At 35.5% G+C, this 21869-nt stretch overlaps 2 pseudogenes across 1 annotated transcript in view; both read right to left on the reverse strand.

The window, feature by feature from the left end:
- Positions 1 to 5385: 5385 nt before the first annotated feature.
- LOC147277110 (TMV resistance protein N-like) overlaps positions 5386 to 21869 on the reverse strand; it is a 42017-nt pseudogene continuing 25533 nt past the window's right edge. Inside the window, exons 9-10 of the transcript XR_015123974.1 lie at positions 6671 to 6749; positions 5386 to 6582 (exon numbers count right to left, since the gene is read on the reverse strand). The product of XR_015123974.1 is annotated as a TMV resistance protein N-like (transcript). The remainder of the gene's footprint in view (positions 6583 to 6670; positions 6750 to 21869) is intronic.
- The window catches only part of LOC147277111 (TMV resistance protein N-like), a 30973-nt pseudogene continuing 17197 nt past the window's right edge, over positions 8094 to 21869 (reverse strand).

Raw genomic sequence — 21869 nt, forward strand, 5'->3', positions numbered from 1 at the left:
ACGATTAAGGTGGTGAGTCTCTTTGGATTACACTTTTACACCATTCTGTTGTTTTGTTTTCGTTTATTTTATCTACTTGTTCTCCTTTTCTCAATAATTCAGAGAAGATCTCATGACTAATTAAGGCATCGTTTGGTAAGGTTTGCTCCTATTTTCTCTACATTTATTTACTTATTTATTATTTTCTCGCTACGCTCACCTATAAAACTCATAAACACGTACATGGTCCAGGAATGAGGGAAGGAAGCAGAAGATAACCAAACAGTCTCTTTGATTGGTCATAGAAACACATGGTATATTGGTATTGTCTGTTTGCGTGCATGCCTGCTGATTGATAACTAAACACCCTAAACACTATCGAGAAAAATCTCACATTGAAGATGTGAGGGCATTGCTAGTGGCTTATAAGGATTTGAGGTACTCATCTCATTGCTAATTACTTTTGGGATGGATGCCTAGATTTCCTCATGGTATCAGAGCAGATTATCCACATGATGCGTCTAACGGCCACACATGTTCTCATATCACTTAATATAAATTGTCCACGTGTTAGACTTAAATGATGTTACATGTGCAAGGGCGTATTGAGAGAAATCTCATATTGAAAATGTGAAAGACTTACTAGTAGCTTATAAAAATTTAAACTATCCCTCTCATTATCAATTAATTTTAAAATAAATGTCTAAATTTCTTCACATCTTGGTACGTATAAAATTGCAGTGTCCTACAATCTAGTCAACCATGTGAATGTGAAGGAGAGAAACTTTCGGTGCAACTTAATCGGTGATATTTCCTTTAGTTTGTACTCGTTTTCACATGATATATGGAGCCTACACACCGACACAATGACTGGTGCTGTGTTACTTTTTCTTTTTGACTAGATTTATACTTGCAACTATTTTCTTTATGGTGATTGGACTCCTCACTATGAATATTGTCAGGGTGAATTTCTCTTGTAATGTATCACATGTTCATAGATTTTGTAATTCATGTAATCTCAATGGGCCCATTCCCATTCCCATTCCCATTCCCCACCCCCTCTCTTTCCTTTTTATTCTTTCCACATTCATAACATGTTTACTATTCCAATTACGGATTAAGAAGAATTGAATTGATAAGGAATTAAATTGAGGAGAAATTGAATTGATGCGGAATTGGATTCTCATTGAAGCTGTTTACTAAATTATTTGGAATCATAGTAGGAATGATATCATGTGAGTATTTAATTACTAAAATGCCCTTGTTCTAAATAAATTATTTTATATGCTAGTTAATAATGTAAGGGTAATATGGAAAAAAAAATAAGGAATTGAATTCCTCCAAAATAAGGAATTGGATTACTACCTCTCATCCAAGAATCCAATTCTTCCAAAATAAAGAGTTGAATTCCTAATTTCATGTAGACCCCACTTATATTTTTATTCTCATATGGTTAGTAAACAAAGGAGTAATCCGTAATCGGAATCCAATTCTTTATTTTGATTCTGATTACGGATTAGTAAACATGCTATTAAAATTCTTTTGTTCACCAGCCAATGATTCTTTTAGTTTTAGGTATGAAATTCATTTATTGTTTCTACAATACCGAGCTTGTATTGTCACTAAAATTGACGAACTTAATTACTATCGTAATAAAAGTAGGGTATCAAAATTGTCAAAATTAAAAGAATAGAGACAAAAGTAGAAGTACTGTCAAAGTAAAGGTACAAAAAATGACAGTTGGCCAAGAATGGAAATATTACCAGCGCTTTTCACGGTAATTGAAGAGTCAAGGATCTCTCATTGTCTTCTCTAAAGAATATGCCTCCTCGAGGTGGTGTTTGGATGAACTTGTTAAAATTCTTGAATGTAAAGAATTAAGGCCAAATATCACTTTTTGTCCTTGTACTTTGACAGTACTTCCACTTTCGTCCATGTTCTTTTAATTTTGACAATTTTGATACCGTACTTCTATTACAATAACAATAAAATCCACTTTGTCAAGTCCAAATGTCAAATTAATAGGCCAAATGTCACTTTTCGTCTCTGTACTTTGACAGTACTTCCACTTTCATCCCTGTACTTTTAATTTTGGCATTTTTGGTTCTGTACTTCTATTGCTACGTAATAAAAGTACGGTACCAAAATTGCTAGTTGGAAGGCCAATTTGATTTGGTAGTCATGAGAGGGGCATGTGATGCCACGTCAGCGTTTTCCGTCACTAAAATTGACGGATTTGACATAATGAACCTAATTACTATCGAAATAGAAGTACGGTACCAAAATTGACAAAATTAAAAAAACATGAACGAAAGTGAAAGTACTGTCAAAATACAAAGACAAAAAGTGACATTTGGCCTTAATTCTTTACATTCAAGAATTTAAAATTCATTCATCCAAACACCACCTGGAGGAGGGATATTTTTGAGAGAAGACAATGAGAGACCCTTGACTCTTCAATTGCTGTGAAAAGCGCTGGCGATATTTCTTCTCCTCTTCTAAGCTCGTCATCCATGAAGGTGCGAATTCCCTTCTTAATTAAAGTTTTGTGCAAATGGTCTGTAAAATTAAAACGTGTATTTGCACCTCTAAAACTAGGAAACACATCATAGGTCCATTCATGGATGAAGGAAGAAGATGAAGACTCTCCTTGACTGGCCATAGAAGCTAGACTAGCTACTGTGTGTTTGCAAGTCAGATAACCAAACAGCCTGAAAGAGTTGGGAATGGTATACTCATCTCAAAGATTAGACTTGATTTGTATCATATAAACTGCAGTTTCCTACTACCTGCCTTGTGAGTGCCAAGAAACAGAGTAACTTTTACTTTTTGCGAGTTTTCCTACTACCTGCCAGTTAAATTGTTAATAGGTGTTTGCACATTATTGTTACTTTTCTTTTTGACCAACCCCTCACCCTAAAGGGTGGCTTATGGCAGGTGGGCAATGGTGCTACAATTGATCCAAGGGTTGACAAATGGATCCCCAATCATCCCTCTGGGCTAATCCAATCACAGGGTTCACTCGATCAACCTCCTACTAAGGTGGAAGAGCTCATTGATTGGTCGAAAAGGTCCTGGAACCTCTCCCCTATTGCCCACCTAGTTGATCAATTCACTTGTAGAGCTATAAGTACTATTGCCTTGGGAGCGGAAGACCAAGCTGACAGATTCGTTTGGCCCCACACTAAGAATGGTTGTTTCACGGTTAAGTCCGGGTACCATTTTATACACTCCAAGGCTCTCAATTCCGCTTCTACAAGCCCTGGTACCTCCCAACAAACCAGCCCACAAGTCTGGAAGCAACTCTGGGCTTTAAAAACATTACCAAAGATTTGTGCTTTTCTCTGGAAGTCCCTAAACAATGACATTCCTACTTTCAACAATCTTTTCAAGAAAAAATGCCTGCCCTCCCCCTTGTGTAGTGTGTGTGGGGAATTTCCTGAGTTTTATGCCCCTGGACCAGGGGGCATGGTTCTCCAGCTGCACCACTTACAGGTTCCAAAATTCAGAAATAACAACAATGGCTCATTGGTTTTTGAATCTAACAACCTCTGCAGGTACCCCTAAGGCGAATCTTGATAGGCTCCTTACTATGAAATCTTTCCTCTGCTGGGAAATTTGGAAGGAGCGGTGCAATTTCATTTATCACGCCAGCCCTGTCTCCCCTGTAGAAACTGCAAGACGAGCAGATGTTGCAGCTCTGGAATTCCTCTAGCTTGATTCTTCAGTGAAGGCCCCACATTCAATTCCAACAGCACCCATTACTCCTAGCCCTGCCCCTCATTGGGTTCCTCCCCCATCTGGGTTCATCAAGCTTAATATTGACGGAGCCTGGGACCCCACTTCGTTGGAAACAGGGATGGGTGTAGTTGCAAGGAACCACTAAGGGAATCTCTGTGGCGGTGTGGCGAAATATGCTTTGGCATCATCCCTTTGGAAGCGGAAGCAATGGCAGCTTGGGAGGCGGTGAACCTTGCCCAGACTAGCAACTTTTCTAATGTCATTTTTGAAGCCGACAACAAGGAGTTAATTCAGAGCATCACTGGGTGTGCTTCGAACTGCAATTGGCGAATCTTTACAATCATTGAAGCCATAAACCGTTCGTCGGCTTCCTTTTGTTCTTCAGCCTGGAAGTGGATTCCCATGAGTATCAATATCGCGGCGGACTTCATCGCTGCGCAATCTCGACGGAGGATGTGCCCCTCAAATTGGGTCCAACGACCCCCTTCCTCCTTTGTTCGCATTTTATCCCGTGATGGCCTTCCTGGACCTCTAAGTTTTAGTGCTACGAGTGATGGGGTAGCTCCTTCGATCTAGTCTCTCTGTCTGGATCGAAAATAGCTCCCTTATCACCTTTCTTTCTTGTTGTTCCTTTTTTATGTCGTTTCCTCTTTGCTGTAGCGACACTGGCCATAGGCCTTTCTTCTGTTTGGTTTCTTTGCCTTGTTGGGCTTTAATGAATCACCTTTGACCAAAAAAAAAATATATATATACCAGTGTCATGTAGTGTAGTATATTTTGTAGTACATGTTCGGCTTCTATTGTGAAATGATTGCCCATATGATGTTGCGGATGTGTCAATTTTTATTTTATTTTTTATTTTTGTCTTTAAATTAGATATAAATAGTTAATGACTATTTGGTTTAGTGGATGACACAATCAACTTTTGTCGAAGTAGATCATATATTCAATATTAATAGATGTCAATTAATTAATAAAAAAAATATATGAATAACTAGGATGCAACTTAGCTTAGGGAGTTATTTGCAAATTGCTTTGGTTCATGTGTAGTTTGTTGAAATATTTGGGATAGACCTTCAAAAGAATTGATGTCCAACAAGTTTACACATCATCCTTCAGCAAATTGCACCTCAGGCTTTAGCTGTGGAATTGAAGAGGAAATACCTATCATTTGTTGCCACCACATGTGCTTGCCTTTACAGATTTTAATATGGATTGATATAGAACTTCCCATTTAATATGGATTGGGTTGATTTTAGAAAAGTGAACATTAAAGAAACATAAGGATGTTCTTGAGTTTGGCTATGCATTCAGCAGCCCACTTTTAATCTGAAAGTTATGCAGGTTGGGCCTTTGGCCTATAGGCCAGACTGAACTTAAGTTTTATGGCCTTATCAATCTATCGGTCTTGCTTGGACTTGACCCAATCCCCACCTAGTTAGATGCCTATACAAGTTTCATACTGTGTTGAAGTGATTTGAAGAATTAAAGATAAATTACTCACAAGAATTAAAAAATGTAAAGTTCTTAACTGAAAATACACATAAAAAAATTTAAGTTAAAGGACATTATATGTGCGTACATGCGTCCGCCAATGTAAAAACCGTTGCTAAAGTTTACCAGATGTAAATGCAGATGCAACTGAATGTATAAGAAAGAAGCTAAAATTCTTGGCAAAAAAAAGAAATAAGCTAAAATTTACTGCAAAATTGAAGGATTAAAATAGTACATTTAAGCTTAAGGTAAGTTGCAGGAGACAAGGGCAAAAAAAAAAAAAAAAAGAGTTGCAGGAGACAAAAGTCATGATAGAGGCCCCGAAAATCAGCAGCTAAAACCTCACCCCTCCCAAGATTGACTGCAAAAGCAGAGAGCCACAAATCATTACAGTGGCTGAGCACTAATAGTGCCAATAGTAACCCAATGTTTGATAAAAGTACATGTAACAAAATGTAAAGGGAAAATTGGTCAGAGATCGACTAAGTTGTAAAATACCATATATGGGGCCTGCACAATACCACCTACACCATATAACAATTGGCATCAGTGAAAAAGAGTGAGATTAAGAGATTACCCTTGAAGCTGAAGTTGTATCAAAACTCAAAGGAACGATCTCTTCTTCTCTTGATGCTTCAAGCTTTGGTACTCGTAATCCCTCCAAGCTGATCTGCTTTTGATCCTTGAAGAATAATTCACCAAAACCTCCTAATGGTTAAACCTCTAACAGTACCCACATAGATTAATTCTCAAAAATACATTCTACTATATACACAACTCAATTTAAGTCCATGAAATAAAAATCATCTTACGACTATTATCATACATTTGGTAATATTTAAAGATGATGCAAAATAGCCATTGTTGGGTCATCTCTATTTGCTAACTTCTCAAACTCCAAAGTATCATCATAGTAATTCTCTGAGTCTGATGTGGATGGCTGGTCTTCATCATGCGCTTCTGCTTTCTAGGACTAGGAGGACTCTTCAGTGGTTACAAAGACAAGTAAAGTGACTGTACGCCATTGGTGTTGGAGACGACAAAAGCTCTCCTTCTTGATGATGATGTGGATGACAAGGCTTATTCTGTTGTTGCTGCTCCCAAAACAATTGATGTAAATTATGGTTCTAAGCGGAAAACTTGAATTATCCCTTTGTAACAATTTCAAAAATAAGACAGTGCCAATCCTGCATTCTCCCATTTGAAATTCTGAGGGATTTCAAAACCAACTTCACATATATCATTCTCGCAAAGCCAAATTTCATGAGGAAATTGACGTATATAATTTGAGTCCCTAACACAGCTGGACCATTTTGGAACTTCACTTCCTGGGAACATCACTTGGAAAGCATGGTGCCGAGAAGATACCTGTAACACAGTAATCATGATCTTAAATATGCGTGTGTAGAGAGAGAGAGAGAGAGAGAGAGAGAGAGAGAGAGAGAGAGAAAGAGACCTGATTCAGTAAAATATTTTCCCACTTTTCCATGTTACAACCAAATTTGAGAACCTGATTTTAATGAGTAACCTTCAATCTGCAATTAACATCTTAATTAGAAGACATGTCTAAGCTCTATATGATTTATATGTCAAGTATAGAAAAAGTGAATGTCACGTATGAATCATACAGTTCATTGTGACACCTGATACCTTATTTAAAGCTTTATGATATAATTGATTGATAATTATAACAAAGTAACTAAGATGTATATATGGCATCCTCTCCTATATCCTAGAGAGGAAGGTAAAAGTAGAATCATTAATTAGCAACAACTATCAGTACGTGTAAATGTGTAATCATATGTATGTTCATTATTTTTTCTTTAATAGCTAATTAGAATTAAAGAGCAAGTTGTAAGATGTGTGTGAGCAGATCACAAAGCGACATCAGAGGATTGGGTAAGGAACAAGCTCTAAGGTCTCCTTAAAAAAACCCAACTACTTAAAAATACTACATATACTCACTACACCCAACCAAATTTGGAAATATAACAAAATTAAACCCTTATATTTGAAAGTTGAATCTGATAGTATTATTAATTAGGCCAAATGTCAATTTTGGTCCTTGTACTTTTACAAAATTTCCAATTTTGGCCCGCCTTATCGATTGGGTTGCAAATATATATATACATATCTCTCTCTCTCAATCTAACTTTTACAGTGTAATTTTTATTTCTTAAAATTTTAAAAATTATTTTATTTTTCAAGGTAAGGTTTTTTAGCCACTCCGGAAAGGGGTACAATTGTCCTTAAAAACTCATTAATATTTGGGGTGCAGAGATTAAACTTTTGGGTTGATATAGAACTTCCATTTAATACGGACTGGGCTGATTTAAAAGCGAACCTTGGGCCGCTTGGGCTAGAACCTTGGGCCTATAGGCCGAGCTGAACTTAAGGTCTAATTAATTTTCTGCCTTGCTTGGACTTGACCCAATCCCACCTAGTTATATAGATGCATATCCATTGTTCTGACTATTATTGAAGTGATTTGAAGAATTTTTTCAAGGTGAGAAATATGTCAGAATTCTAATATGTTAAATATTCGGTTCCTTTGAATATACCCATAAAAGAATTAATGTAATTTTTTTTTTCTTTTTGCAGCTAAAAAAGACTTTATTTATACAAAGATGAGAAACAGCCAAGTATGTATCAGATAGCCAATGAGGCCATCATGTACCCAAACATGAATATCAGAAAACACAAGTGCATGCTTAACAAAAGATGTGCTTCTCCATCAGCATATAGTTTGACAAATTCCCGAGGGGCCAACTCCATCGAGAATTAACCTAAACACTCGAAAATTACCATAGGAGCTGGTGGGTTAGCGATGGGCACAATTCACAAATGCTGCCATCAAAACTGGTGAACCAAAAACAACATCAGAAGCCCCACTTTGAGAAAGCCAAATCCGCCAGAAAACAAAAGCAATGAAAACAAGAGCAAAGCCCCTGCTCTTGTTGATGATGATGATAATGATCCACATTCACATTCGTGTCATCATCATCATATTCATCGACTAATTCCATAACATCTGAGGCAGAGGCTCCAGCATGACCTGGCTCATTCTGTTTTTGAGGATTCATTGGCTCCAAAGACAAGGAAAGCCATTGCTGCTCTTGCTCGCCAACATTGACTGCCTTGACAAGTGATGCTCCACGAGGCCTTTTTTGGTGATTCATTGGCTCCAAAGACAAGGAAAGCCATTGCTCTTGCTGATGATCAGTACCATTGACTGCCATCATGGCATTACTACCATCCTCGTGGCATATTAGGTGGTCCCCACAGCTTTTGAAGCACACCGATCTTGTAATGCCATTGTGCAAAGACGAGGAAAGCCCCTGCTCTTGTTGATGATGATGATGATGATGATGAACCACATTCCCGTCATCATCATATTCATCGACTTCCATCACATCTGAGGCTCCGCCAGCCTCATTCTGTTGAGAATTCATTGGCTCCAAGCACAAGGAAATCCCCTGCTCCTTACTACCATCCTCGTGGCATACTAGCTGGACCCCGCAGTGGGACACCCGTACACTAGGCGTATCATCCGAATCCATCCACTTGGCGACCATAAATTCAACTCGACACATAAGAGGCAACCGCAAAATTGGACTGGAATTGACTTCGTTTAATCGCCACTTGATAATATTACCTGAAATATAGTGGAGCCACACATGATCTGAGTTTGTCTTTGCTGAAGAATCCGGACACACGATCCGAGCCGCACAACTGTATTCATTGATGTGAACTTCGGCTATAGGCCAACTGAAGGACTGCTCTTTTTCAAAAACAAGACAGAGTACCAATCCTGCATTCTCCCATTTGAAATTTCCAGGGATTTCAATACAAACTTCACAGATAAACCAATAATTTTCATTCATCGCACTTGGAAACTTCACTTCCTTGGACCACTTTGGAATTTCACTCACTGGGAAAACAACTCCAAACTGTCGGTGTTCTGGCCATACCTGTAACACAATAATAACATACCATAATCTAATCTGAACTTTTTGTATATATATATATATGTGTGTGTGTGTGTGTGTGTGTGTGTGTGCGTGTGTTTTTATGGAGAGAGAGAGAGAGAGAGAGAGACACACACACACACACACCTTATTCAGTAAAATATTTTCCCACTTTGCCATGTTACGACCCAGATTGTCAGAGAGTCTATTGCAATTGAACAAGTTGATCTCATCGAAAGGTAGTCGCTCTTTATCTTCCAATACGTCTGACAATTTTGAAAATATTTCTAATGATTCGCAACCTCCAACTTGTACCTCTCTTACCTTTGGTGGAAACTCTGGAATTTCTCGAAGCCTCTTGCAATCACTCAAACGAAGGTACCACAAGTTGACAAATTCTATAATTCTTACTGGAAGAATAACAATATTGCTTTTTGATAGATTAAGTGTTGTCAATGCGTACACCCAATCAAGAGTTGGAAGGAAATCACTTTCTGATAAATTGACTCCTCTCATCGACATTCTTAATGTCTGAGGTACTGAAATGTTTGAGTTAGTTGGATTCACCGAAGAAAGTGATTCTGCACCGGAGTTGACCTTATTTGATAATCCAACAAGTTTTGGACAATCATCGAGTTCCAACAATTGAAGATGTCTTAACTCATAAATGCTGCCCAATGGCAGACTTGTAAGGTTATTACATTTATCTAGATATAACCACTTAAGCCCAATGACATACCCAATTGATGACGGCACTTCTTTTATGGCAGTGGCCGATAGATCTATAAATTCCAAGGATACCATCTTTCCCGCAATTTCTGGGAAACTCTCAAGCCTTTCACAACCATCAAAAGTTATATGCTTCAGAGAGTTCATGGTGACTAGTTTTGGAACCTCAACTAAATTTGTACAGTAACTTAGATCCAACTTCTTTAGGTTTGGGATTCCTGACAAGTCAGGGATTTCTGTTAGAAGTTTAGACCCAGAAAAATCCATAGATGTCAGATTTTGCAAATTCTGTGACGAAAAAATAAAATAAAAAAAACAAAAAGAAAGGATTAGATATTGTTAAGCTTCAAAGAAGTTTACAACATAACATTAACAAATAAACTCTTACAATGGATGAAAGTAATTTAAAGTACCTTCGATCCCTCCCACAGTCGTGTCATGCGACTACGAGGCATATTGAGAGCAACAAGCACTACAAGAAAAATATATTTGGGCGACCAAACTTTGGGCGACGAACATATATTCGTCGCCCAAAGAAATTTAGGGCGACGAACAAGAAAATTTGTCGCTCAAAATCATAAAGGTTTGGGCGACGAACATGTTCGTCGCCCAAAGTTACTTTGGGCGACGAATCACATGTTCCTCGCCCAAGGTAACTTTGGGCGACGAACAAATTTCGTCGCCTAAACATTAACAACAAACAATTAATTGGGAAATACATTGGGCGAGGAATATATATGTTCGTCGCCCAAAGTGCCTTTGGGCGAGGAACACGAAAATTTGTCGCCCAAACTTACTTTGGGTGACAAAATATTTCCTCGCCCAAACTATGTTTGGGCGAGGAATATACATTTCGTCGCCCAAAGACACTTTGGGTGACGAAATTATGTTCGTCGCCCAAACATAGTTTGGGCGAGGAATATGTTCGTCACCCAAAGGATCATCCTGTTTTGTAATAATGGTTTGGGCGAGGAATCTCAGAATTCGTCGCCCAAAGTTAGTTTGGGCGACGAAATTTTAGGTTCCTCGCCCAAGATCACTTTGGGCGACGAAATTTGTAGTTCCTCGCCCAAAGTAAGAATATTTTTTTGTTTACAATTTTATATATGTAATAGCATACTATACGATTGTATTTCCAAAGATCATAACCATTCATTTTTTAATTCCCCACTTAAGGATCATCCATGCAAAAAATTAGCTCAATCGGAGATGTAGAAGTTAGGTAACGGTGGTTGAACTTATGAACGATTGTAAATTTTCTAATACGAATCGAAGTATAAGATGAATTCCGATTTAGCCGATTTTTTGCAGGGATGATCTTCCAGTATAAACGAATAGAATGAACGGTTCCGATCGTTAAAATCACATTGTAGTCTTCACAAATTGTTGAATCACCAAAATTTCTACCCAAAAGTTAATATAATTATACTCTTCAAGTGTATTTGTATGTAGAAGATCACTTTTGTATTGTGTTTTTAACGATCCGAACCGATCATTCCTTAGTGCCTCACTTAAGGATCATCTATGCAAAAAATTAGCTCAATCGGAGATGTAGAAGTTAGGTAACGGTGGTTGAACTTATGAACGATTGTAAATTTTGTAATACGAATCGAAGTATGAGATGAATTCCGATTTAGCCGATTTTTTGCAGGGATGATCTTCCAGTATAAACGGGTTTAGGGTATCAGAGTAGGTTATTCACGTGATGCGCCTAACGGCCACACGTGTTTCTATATCACCTAATATAAATTGTCCACGTGTTAAGCTTAAATGATGTCACACGTGCGAGAGCGTGTTGAGAGAAATCTCACATTAAAAATGTGAGGGCCTTACTAGTGACTTATAAAAATTTAAACTACTCCTCCTATTATCAATTAATTTTAAAATGTATGGCTAAATTTCTTCACATCTTGGTACGTATAAAATTGCAGTCTCCTACAATCTAGTCAACCATGTGAACGTGAAGGAGAGAAACTTTCGGTGCAACTTAATCGGTGATATTTCCTTTAGTTTGTACTCGTTTTCACATGATATATGGAGCCTACACACTGACACAATGACTGGTGCTGTGTTACTTTTTCTTTTTGACTAGATTTATACTTGCAACTATTTTCTTTATGGTGATTGGACTCCTCACTATGAATATTGTCAGGGTGAATTTCTCTTGTAATGTATCACATGTTCATAGATTTTGTAATTCATGTAATCTCAATGGGCCCATTCCCATTCCCCACCCCCTCTCTTTCCTTTTTATTCTTTCCACATTCATAACATGTTTACTAATTTAATTACGAATTAGGAAGAATTGAATTGATAAAAAATTAAATTGAAAAGAAATTGAATTGATGCAGAATTGGATTCTCATTGAAGCTGTTTACTAAATTATCTGGAATCATAGTATGAATGATATCATGTGGGCATTTAATTACTAAAATGCCCTTATTCTAAATAAATTATTTTATATACTAGTTAATAATGTGAGGGTAATATGAAAAAAAAATAAGGAATTGAATTCCTCCAAAATAAGGAATTGGATTACCACCTCCCACCCAAGAATCCAATTCCTCCAAAATAAAGAGTTGAATTTCTAATTTCATGTAGACCCTATTTATGTTTTTATTCTCATATGGTTAGTAAACAAATCCGTAATCGGTAATCGGAATCCAATTCCTTATTTTGATTATGATTATGGATTAGTAAACATACTATTAAAATTCTTTTGTTCACCAGCCAATGATTCTTTTAGTTTTAGGTATGAAATTCATTTATTGTTTCTACAATACCGAGCCTGTATTGTCACTAAAATTGACGGACTTAATTACTATCGTAATAAAAGTAGGGTATCAAAATTGTCAAAATTAAAAGAATAGAGACGAAAGTAGAAGTACTGTCAAAGTAAAGGTACAAAAAATGACATTTGGCCAAGAATGGAAATATTACCAGCGCTTTTCACAGTAATTGAAGAGTAAAGGATCTCTCATTGTCTTCTCTAAAGAATATGCCTTCTCGAGGTGGTGTTTGGATGAACTTGTTAAAATTCTTGAATGTAAAGAATTAAGGCCAAATATCACTTTTTGTCCCTGTACTTTGACATTACTTCCACTTTCGTCCATGTTCTTTTAATTTTGACAATTTTGATATCGTGCTTCTATTACGATAACAATAAAATTCACTTTGCCAAGTCCAAATGTCAAATTAATAGGCCAAATGTCACTTTTCATCTCTGTACTTTGACAGTACTTTCACTTTCATTCCTGTACTTTTAATTTTGGCATTTTTGGTTCTGTACTTCTATTGTTATGTAATAAAAGTACGGTACCAAAATTGCCAGTTGGAAGGCCAATCTGATTTGGTAGTCACGAAAGGGGCTGTGATACCACGTCAGCATTTTTCATCACTAAAATTGACGGATTTGACAGAATAAACCTAATTACTATCGAAATAGAAGTACGGTACAAAAATTGGTAAAATTAAAAAAACATTAACGAAAGTGAAAGTACTGTCAAAGTACAAAGAGAAAAAGTGACATTTGGCCTTAATTCTTTACATTCAAGAATTTAAAATTCATTCATCCAAACACCACCTCGAGGAGGGATATTTTTGAGAGAAGACAATGAGAGATCCTTGACTCTTCAATTGCTGTGAAAAGCGCTGGCGATATTTCTTCTCCTCTTTTAAGCTCGTCATCTATGAAGGTGCGAATTCCCTTCTTAATTAAAGTTTTGTGCAAATGGTCTGTAAAATTAAAACGTGTATTTGCACCTCTAAAACTAGGAAACACATCATAGGTCCATTCATGGATGAAGGAAGAAGATGAAGACTCTCCTTGACTGGCCATAAAAGCTAGACTAGCTACTGTGTGTTTGCAAGTCAGATAACCAAACAGCCTGAAAGAGTTGGGAATGGTATACTCATCTTAAAGATTAGACATGATTTGTATCATATAAAACTGCAGTTTCCTACTTCCTGCTATGTGAGTGCGAAGAAACAGAGGAACTTTTACTTTTTGACTGGAGGGAGTTTCCTACTACTTTTAGTCGGTACTACACGTCTACACTACACTACTACGCGTTTGCACATTATTGTTACTTGTCTTTTTGACGAACCCCTCACTATCAATCTTGTCTATGGTCCCCATTTATGTGATATTTTGTTATGAAATTTAATTGAATATCCATTTTAATACAATTCTTACTTTTTTAATCTTTTTCAACAAACTTTTACTTTTAGGACTCTTTGGCATTTTTTTGGACAAAAATACTTTTTTAATCGCTACATAGTTGACATGTTAACACTCTGTCGACCAAAAAATTGAATTTAACAAAAATGTAAAAAAAAGTAGAATATAATGAATATGATGAACTGACTGCAGCACCGTCTAGTGGCTCATGTCAGAATTTTATGGAATAACATATCCATATCGGAGTTTGTTAAACTTAAATCTAAAAATGAAAAAATTGACAAAAAAATCTATAAATTTCAGATCTAAAACAACAAACCCATGTCAAAATTTTAGATCTCAAACATTAAACCCAGATCGAAATTTCATATATGGAACAACAAACTCATGTCAGATTTTATAGAACAACATATCCAGATTGGAGTTTGTTTAACTTAGATCTAAAAAATGAAAAAATTGACAGAAAAACTAAATTTATTAGGATGCGTTTGGTAACATTTTACAAAACGGTTTTTCATTTTACAAATTCAAAAGATGACAAAAATGCGTTTGGTTGCCGTATTGAAAAAACAGTTTTTGAAAAATACAATATAGAATTTCTAGTTTACAGTGTAAATTCAGAAAACGACTAAATGATATTTTCAGTGAATTTAGAAAATATAGAGAACATAGATACAAATATATAAAAAATTTACAACTGAAAAAAAAATGAAAAAAATGAAAAAACATGTGATCTGCACCTCCTCCCCACCTTCGGCGGCAGCCCTACCTCCCGCCACTGCCCACTTCACCCATCTCTCTTCATCTCTCATCTATTCCTCTATTTCTTTCTCTCTCTACTCATCTCTCAAAATATATACTTTGTAATTTCTCTATAGTTTCCAATTCTCGCTTCAATAAACAGATCAAGACTCCCCGCAACATCCATGACAGGAAGCTCACGATTTTAACAACTCTTACATAGAGAAAACATATCCGTTTAACTAGATCATAGGTGCTTGTAGTCTTATCTCCAATAATAATATGGCCACCAACAACTTTTCCATCTCCAAGATAGTCGCGCTAGCCTAAGTGGGTTGAGTTTTATGAAGACTCTCCTTGACTGGCCATAGAAGCTATACTACTGTGTGTTTGCAAGTCAGATAACCAAACAGCCTCAAAGAGTTGGGAATGGTATACTCATCTCAAAGATTGGACTTGATTTGTATCATATAAAACTGCAGTTTCCTACTACCTGCCATGTGAGTGCGAAGAAAGAGAGGAACTAAAAGTCTAAATATATTGACTTGGAAAACAAGATTATTTCATTATTAGAAGTAACCTTCCATGAAATACAATAATTTTTCGTCTGTTTGCGTGCATGCCAGCTGGTATACTCGTCTCAAAAATATTCTCATGTCATGTATGATTGTTTATTTGCATCATGTTTTATAAGACTGCAGTTTCCTACAAGCTACCTGCCATTGGGAGAGGAGTCAACAACACAATGACGCGTTTTGCTGTACGCGTTTTCCCGTCCCTTCTCTTTGACTAGGAAAAATTACAATTTAGTCTTTCTAATATTTTTTATTTAAAAAAAATCTTATGACTTTTTTTTTTTTTAATAAAGCGTTTATTTTTTCTAAATAAAATCGTTTGATCAATACCTTGTCAAATTTATTTTTTCTAAATAAAATCTTTTGATCATTGCCTTGTCAAAGAAATATGTCATTATTTTTTTATTTTTTGAGAGTATAGGATATGTGTTAACCTCATACCTTTCTAAGGTATATAATGAGGTTTGTGGAGGCTGCAAAGAAGTAAAAACCTAATATAAAGCCGACAAACCAGGGCTTGACAAAGAAGTAAAAATGCACTGCCGAACAATAAAAAATGGCCGTTGACCGCTCGGCACCTGATATGTGTGAAAAAAATAGAAAATAATGAACCAATATTATGTAACATGAAATAGTTACAATATTATTGGACTTTAGTTAGAATTTTAAAAGGCATAAGGCTTTTTCAGTATATTATAAAACTAAAGGATCTAAATGAAAGTCTCCCTTCCTTTTAATCTGCCGGCATTTCAACTTTCATTATTAAGTGGATGATTCTTTTATAGTTGGATTGTTTTTGTTAATTAAATTACTAATTACTTCACTATAACTAAGGAGTAAAATTTCGGTTTTGACGATTTTGGATAAAATTGGACAAAAACGACGGAAATTGTTATCAAAAAATGAAAATTTTGAATGAAACTTGACTATATGTTTATTTAATATATTATCTACTACATTGATAAAAAACATTAAAGAAACCAAATAATATAATAGATTTCATGTGATATAAGGTAAATATAATGCGCGCTGTAGGCAAATACTGTTAAATAAAAATAGTTCACTAATTAACAATTACATAAAAATGACCTTTTTTTAAGGGATATTTAATCATTTTGAATTCAATTGTCCTTAAAACATATGTGGACAAATAAGAAAATGACATGTGTTGTTATTTTCTAAATCACTTAATCCAATAACCAAACACAATTCAAATAGATTGTGAGATCTCGAAAAGTTGGTTTATAATTTATTTTGAAGTAAATAATGATTTATTCATAATTATCTTGTTAATTTGAAGATATTATAATTTTTCTGAGGAATTTTGGAAGGAAATAAATGAATTTGAAATCGTAGAAAAATAAGATTTATCGATACGAGCTCACAAGATTTTACATAACGTTTTTCGGACCTCGAAGTTAATTTTGGTGAGTTATTTGAATTTTAAGTGATTTCGGCGAGTCATTGAGGAACAATAAAAATTAGGAAAGACCAGCCTTGATTTAATCTTGTTGGAAAGGTTTCGAGTCAACGAGCGCATAGACGCAAATGGAACGTGTTTTTTTTTTTTTTTCCTTTCCTTTCCTTTTTTTTTCTTTTCTTTTTTCTTTTTTTTTTAAAGAAAATTAGGATTGAATACTAAATCCTAATAATTTTTTTGTATAACATGAAAACCATATAATATTTCAATTGAACTACTAAATTTAAATGTAGCTTTTTAGATTAGGTCACAAACATGTTAGCCCCTTTGATTTGAGCCTTTTCCATTTGACATTTTTGTTTTTTGGCCCACATAGGATGGGTGTTAGTTAAAATTTATAAGGTTTTGAAAAAATTGTCCTTGAGGTTTTTATATTATCTTAAAAATTTGCTAATGTAGTTTCAACTTCACATTTAGTTGTGATTGTACTACACTCACAACTTCAAATTTAGTTGTGACTGAACAACAGTCACATCTAAGTTGTGAGACAGTCACAGTTAAGTTGTGACTTAATCAAATTTTTTTTAGAGAAATTATACTATAATATAATATAAATAAAGGTCAAAACAATACTTTTACTCAAAATAATACATAGTATAGTGGTGTGAGTTGTCTTTTTCAATTTACCAAGACAGTCACAGTGAAGTTGTGACTGAATTTATATTTTTTTTAATACAATATAGTATAAATTAATGTAATATTATTTTTATTTTTTTTATTGTAGTAGCATATAATGTAATATTTGTAAATTATAATACCTTTTACTTTATTATTTTGTTTGACTTTTCAACTAATATCTAATCTAAAATACTATTTAATTTTGGTACATAAACTAAAAAGTTATTGAAATTTAGTAGTTAAAATGAATGAACCTTTTTCTTTTTTCTTTTTTTTCTTTCCTTCTTCCTTTTCCCCCGTGACCTCTCCTGCTCTCCAATCTTCCCTTTCTCTCTCCAGTCTTCAATTTCTTTTCTTTTCTCTTCCCTCAGTTCTCACGCAGGCATACTTCTCTTTCTCTCTCCAGTCCTTCCCTCCCCCTCCTCCCTCCCCAATCTCTTCTCTCTCCTCTATCTCCCTCCCTCTCCCTCCCCCTCCCCGATCTCCTTCTCTTCCGGATCTCCTTTCCCCCTGGATCTCCTATCCCTCCGGCGACGGCGACCTCTTTCTTCCCAATCTATTTTCTCCCTTCGGCGATGGCGGCCCTCTCTCCCTTCAGTCTCATTTCTCCCTCCCTAATCTCTTCCCTCTCCTCCCTCTCCCTCCCTCTCCCTCCCCCTCCCCGGTATCCTTCTCTTCCGGATCTCCTCTCCCTCCAGCGACGACGACCTCTTTCTTCCCGATCTCTTCTCTTCCTCCGGCAACGGCGGCCCTTTCTCCCTTCGATCTCTACGCCAAATTTTGGAAAAATTTTTATGAAAAATAACGGATGTGTGATAAAATTTCTGGACCCCAAAAAAACCAAAATTTCGGCAAAATTTTTGAAATTTCATTCCTTGACTACAACTAATTATAACATTTTTAAATTATATATCAAATGTTTAGAGAGCTGCTATTTGCACACTTTTTTTTTTTTTTCTTTTTGCACACACTTTTCTCTTACACACCTCCTACCATCTTTTAAAATGTAAAATTTCTTTTTAACACACTCCTCTCATTACCAAACTACCTCAAATCTCATTAATCTTATCAAATTTCTCTTACACACCCCACCCAATCCATCCAAACAATACACGGTCAACTCTTTCAAACAATACACACCCTTACCCCAAACCTCACGCCCACCTGATCTTAGCCAAGAACACACCCCTGTATACCAACATCATCATCGGAGCTGTCACCACCGCCGTCAACTCAGTCGTCGAAGTCGCCATCAACTCACTACTGTCAATCCGCCGTTGGTGGTCTCACCACCTTACTACAACATCATAACCATTGTTGTCAACTCATAATTATGCCTGAAGCTAAATTATTTTGATTCATATGCAAATCTAGGTTTTTTTTATCAAATTTAAATTGGTTAATCCATCCCAGACCTATTTTTTTATATTCAAGATAATTTGGAGCGCGGGTTTTCTGGGTTTCAAGATTGAAATTTTGGGTTTGGGTTATAGGATTTCGCAGGTCGTTCGACACTGGTCTACCAAACATTTCGGTTTTGTTCAGTAGTAAGCTGTCGAACGAAACTGAAAGGTTCGACATCTTACTACGGAACAAAACTGAAAGGTTCGACAGCTTACTATCGAACGAAACCGAAATGTTCAGCAGACCAGTGTCGAACGACCTGCGAATCCGAAAATGAATAACCAGAAAATTCACTCTTGCACTCTAAAAAACCTCACTCCAAATCATCGCAAACAGACGAAAAATGTATTGGGATTGATTAACCAATTGAAATTAGATAAGAAAACATTAGATTTACATTTAAATCCAAAAATTTTAGGTTAGGGCATGCCTCCAACTTCCAATGGCTATTGTGGAGAGATGATGCATGGCGGCAATGAAGGCGAGTTGACAGTGGGAGGTGAGTGTCGACAATTTTGGGATGAAGGTGGGGTCACGGGTGGGGTGTGTTTTGGTTGTGGTTGGAGGTGAGGTTGAGGATGAGGTGTGTAGTTGTGGTTTAGGAGTGTTGAGTTTAGGGTGTGTAAGGAGAGGTTTTTTTTTTTTTTTTTTTTTTTCAAATTATGTGTGTTGTCTTTTAAGGTAATTTTTTTTTTGTCAATTAAGTAATTTCACAAAATAAGTTGTGGGGGTATGCAAAAAGAAAAAAAAAAAGTGCAAATAGCAGCACTCAATGTTTATCACATCAAGTTCCATTTTTGTACAATTAGCCAAATACAGATCCATCCATCTCCATTTCAGCAACTAATTATTCAAACTGCACGTATACGGGGCTTGTTAGAGGTTAGCCTTTAATTTAACCCTTCATATTGGTAAGTTCGTTTGCATGATTCATTGGTTAGGAATATGATAAAAAAAGGACTTCTATCCGGATCTTTTAATTTTACATTCTATAAACTAAAATTTTATGACTTTTAGAATACTAACTAAAATTCAATAATATTGTAACAATTTCACGTTATATAAATATTGGTCTATTAGTTTCTATGTTTTTTCACTCATATTGGGCATTGAGCACTCAGCGGCTATTGACCTCATTCCCTGAGCCCTGTATAAAATTTCAGAATTAAAACCTAACATGCAGCATCCATAAATTAACTTCATTCTACACCTTAAGAGGATATATGGGGAGAACCCGTAATCTATACCCTCAAAAAAAAAATGATAACATATTTCTTTGACATGGCGGTGATTAAAGGATTTTATTTAGAAAAAACAAACTTATAAAGTTTCAGTCCCAAGAAAAAATGTAATAAAGACTAAATTCTAATTTCTATAAAAAGGATGGTACAATTTAATTATGGTCTAGGAAAAACAATGATGTCTCTTAATTTTTTTCTTGAACGAAACATTTACAAAAACAGAGACCACTTAATACACCAATTTCCCAACAATCTATTCGCAATAATAGACGTATGAAAACTTTCAACCAAATTTGAGAACCCATTTTTCATGAGTAACCTTCAATCTGCAACGAAGTTGCTTCAAAATTAACATCTTTTATTGGAAGACATGTCTGCTCTATATGATTTATATGTCTAAGTATAGAAAAAGTGAATGTCACGTATGAAAATTCATACAGTTCATTGTAATACCCTGGTACCGGGTGATTGATAATTATAACAAAGTAATTAAGATGTATCACATCCCCTCCTATATCCTAGAGAAGAAGGTAAAAGTAGAAACATTAACTAGCAACAATTATCAGTGTAATCATATGTATGTTCATCATTTTTCTTTAATTAATAGCTAATTAGTATTAAAAACAAGCTGTAACATGTGTGTGAGCTGAGCACAACGCGACATCAGACCGTTGGGCAACGAACAAGCTGTAAGGTCTTCTTAAATAGAGGAATGCTATTCACCTTCTCCACCGACATTTTTCTTTATTATTCTCATTTCACAATGTAATTTCATGATTAGAACCGTTTATCTTTTAGATAATTATTTAAAAATCATCTCTACAAAAAATTAACTAAATCGAAAATCGTTTGATTATGTAATTGTTACAAATAAATTAATGGTGAATCAAATTATTACAAAAACCGTATGTTTATTTTATCACAGTTACATAACCAAACGATTTTCAATTTGGTTGATTTGTTGAAGATAAAATCTTTATAGTTAGATCTAAAAAATGAACGGTTCCGATCATAAATTCATATTGTGGAATGAGAATAATAATAAAAAAGATCGATGAAGAAGGTAGATAGCATTCAATTTCCCTCTTAAAAAAACCTAACTACTTAAAAATACAACATTTACTCACTACACCCAACCAAATTTGGAAATATAACAAAATTAAACCCTTATATTTGAAACTGATAACATTATCATTTTAAAAAAAAAAAATTCTTTTTCAAATGGACTGAGTAGAGACCATGGCTGCCAGCGGCCCGCCTTATCGATTGGGTTGCAAATATATATATATATATACATATCTCTCTCTCAATCTAACTTTTACAGTGTCATTTTTATTTCTTAAAATTTTAGAAATTATTTTATTATTCAAGGTAAGGTTTTTTAGTCACTCTGGAAAGGGTTACAATTGTCCTTAAAAACTCATTAATATTTGGGGTGCAGAGATAAACTTTTGGGTTGATATAGAACTTCCATTTAATACGGACTGGGCTGATTTAAAAGTGAACCTTGGGCCGCTTGGGCTAGAACCTTGGGCCTATAGGCCGAGCTGAACTTAAGGTCTAATTAATTTTCGGCCTTGCTTGGACTTGACCCAATCCCACCTAGTTAGATGCATATCCATTGTTCTGACTATATCGAAGTGATTTGAAGAATTTTTTCAAGGTGAGAAATATGTCAGGATTCTAATATGTTAAATATTCGGTTCCTTTGAATATACC

This window comes from Dryas octopetala, chromosome 8 (genome assembly GCF_963921425.1).
Source record: "Dryas octopetala chromosome 8, drDryOcto1.1, whole genome shotgun sequence".
Classification (NCBI taxonomy): Eukaryota; Viridiplantae; Streptophyta; class Magnoliopsida; order Rosales; family Rosaceae; genus Dryas; species Dryas octopetala.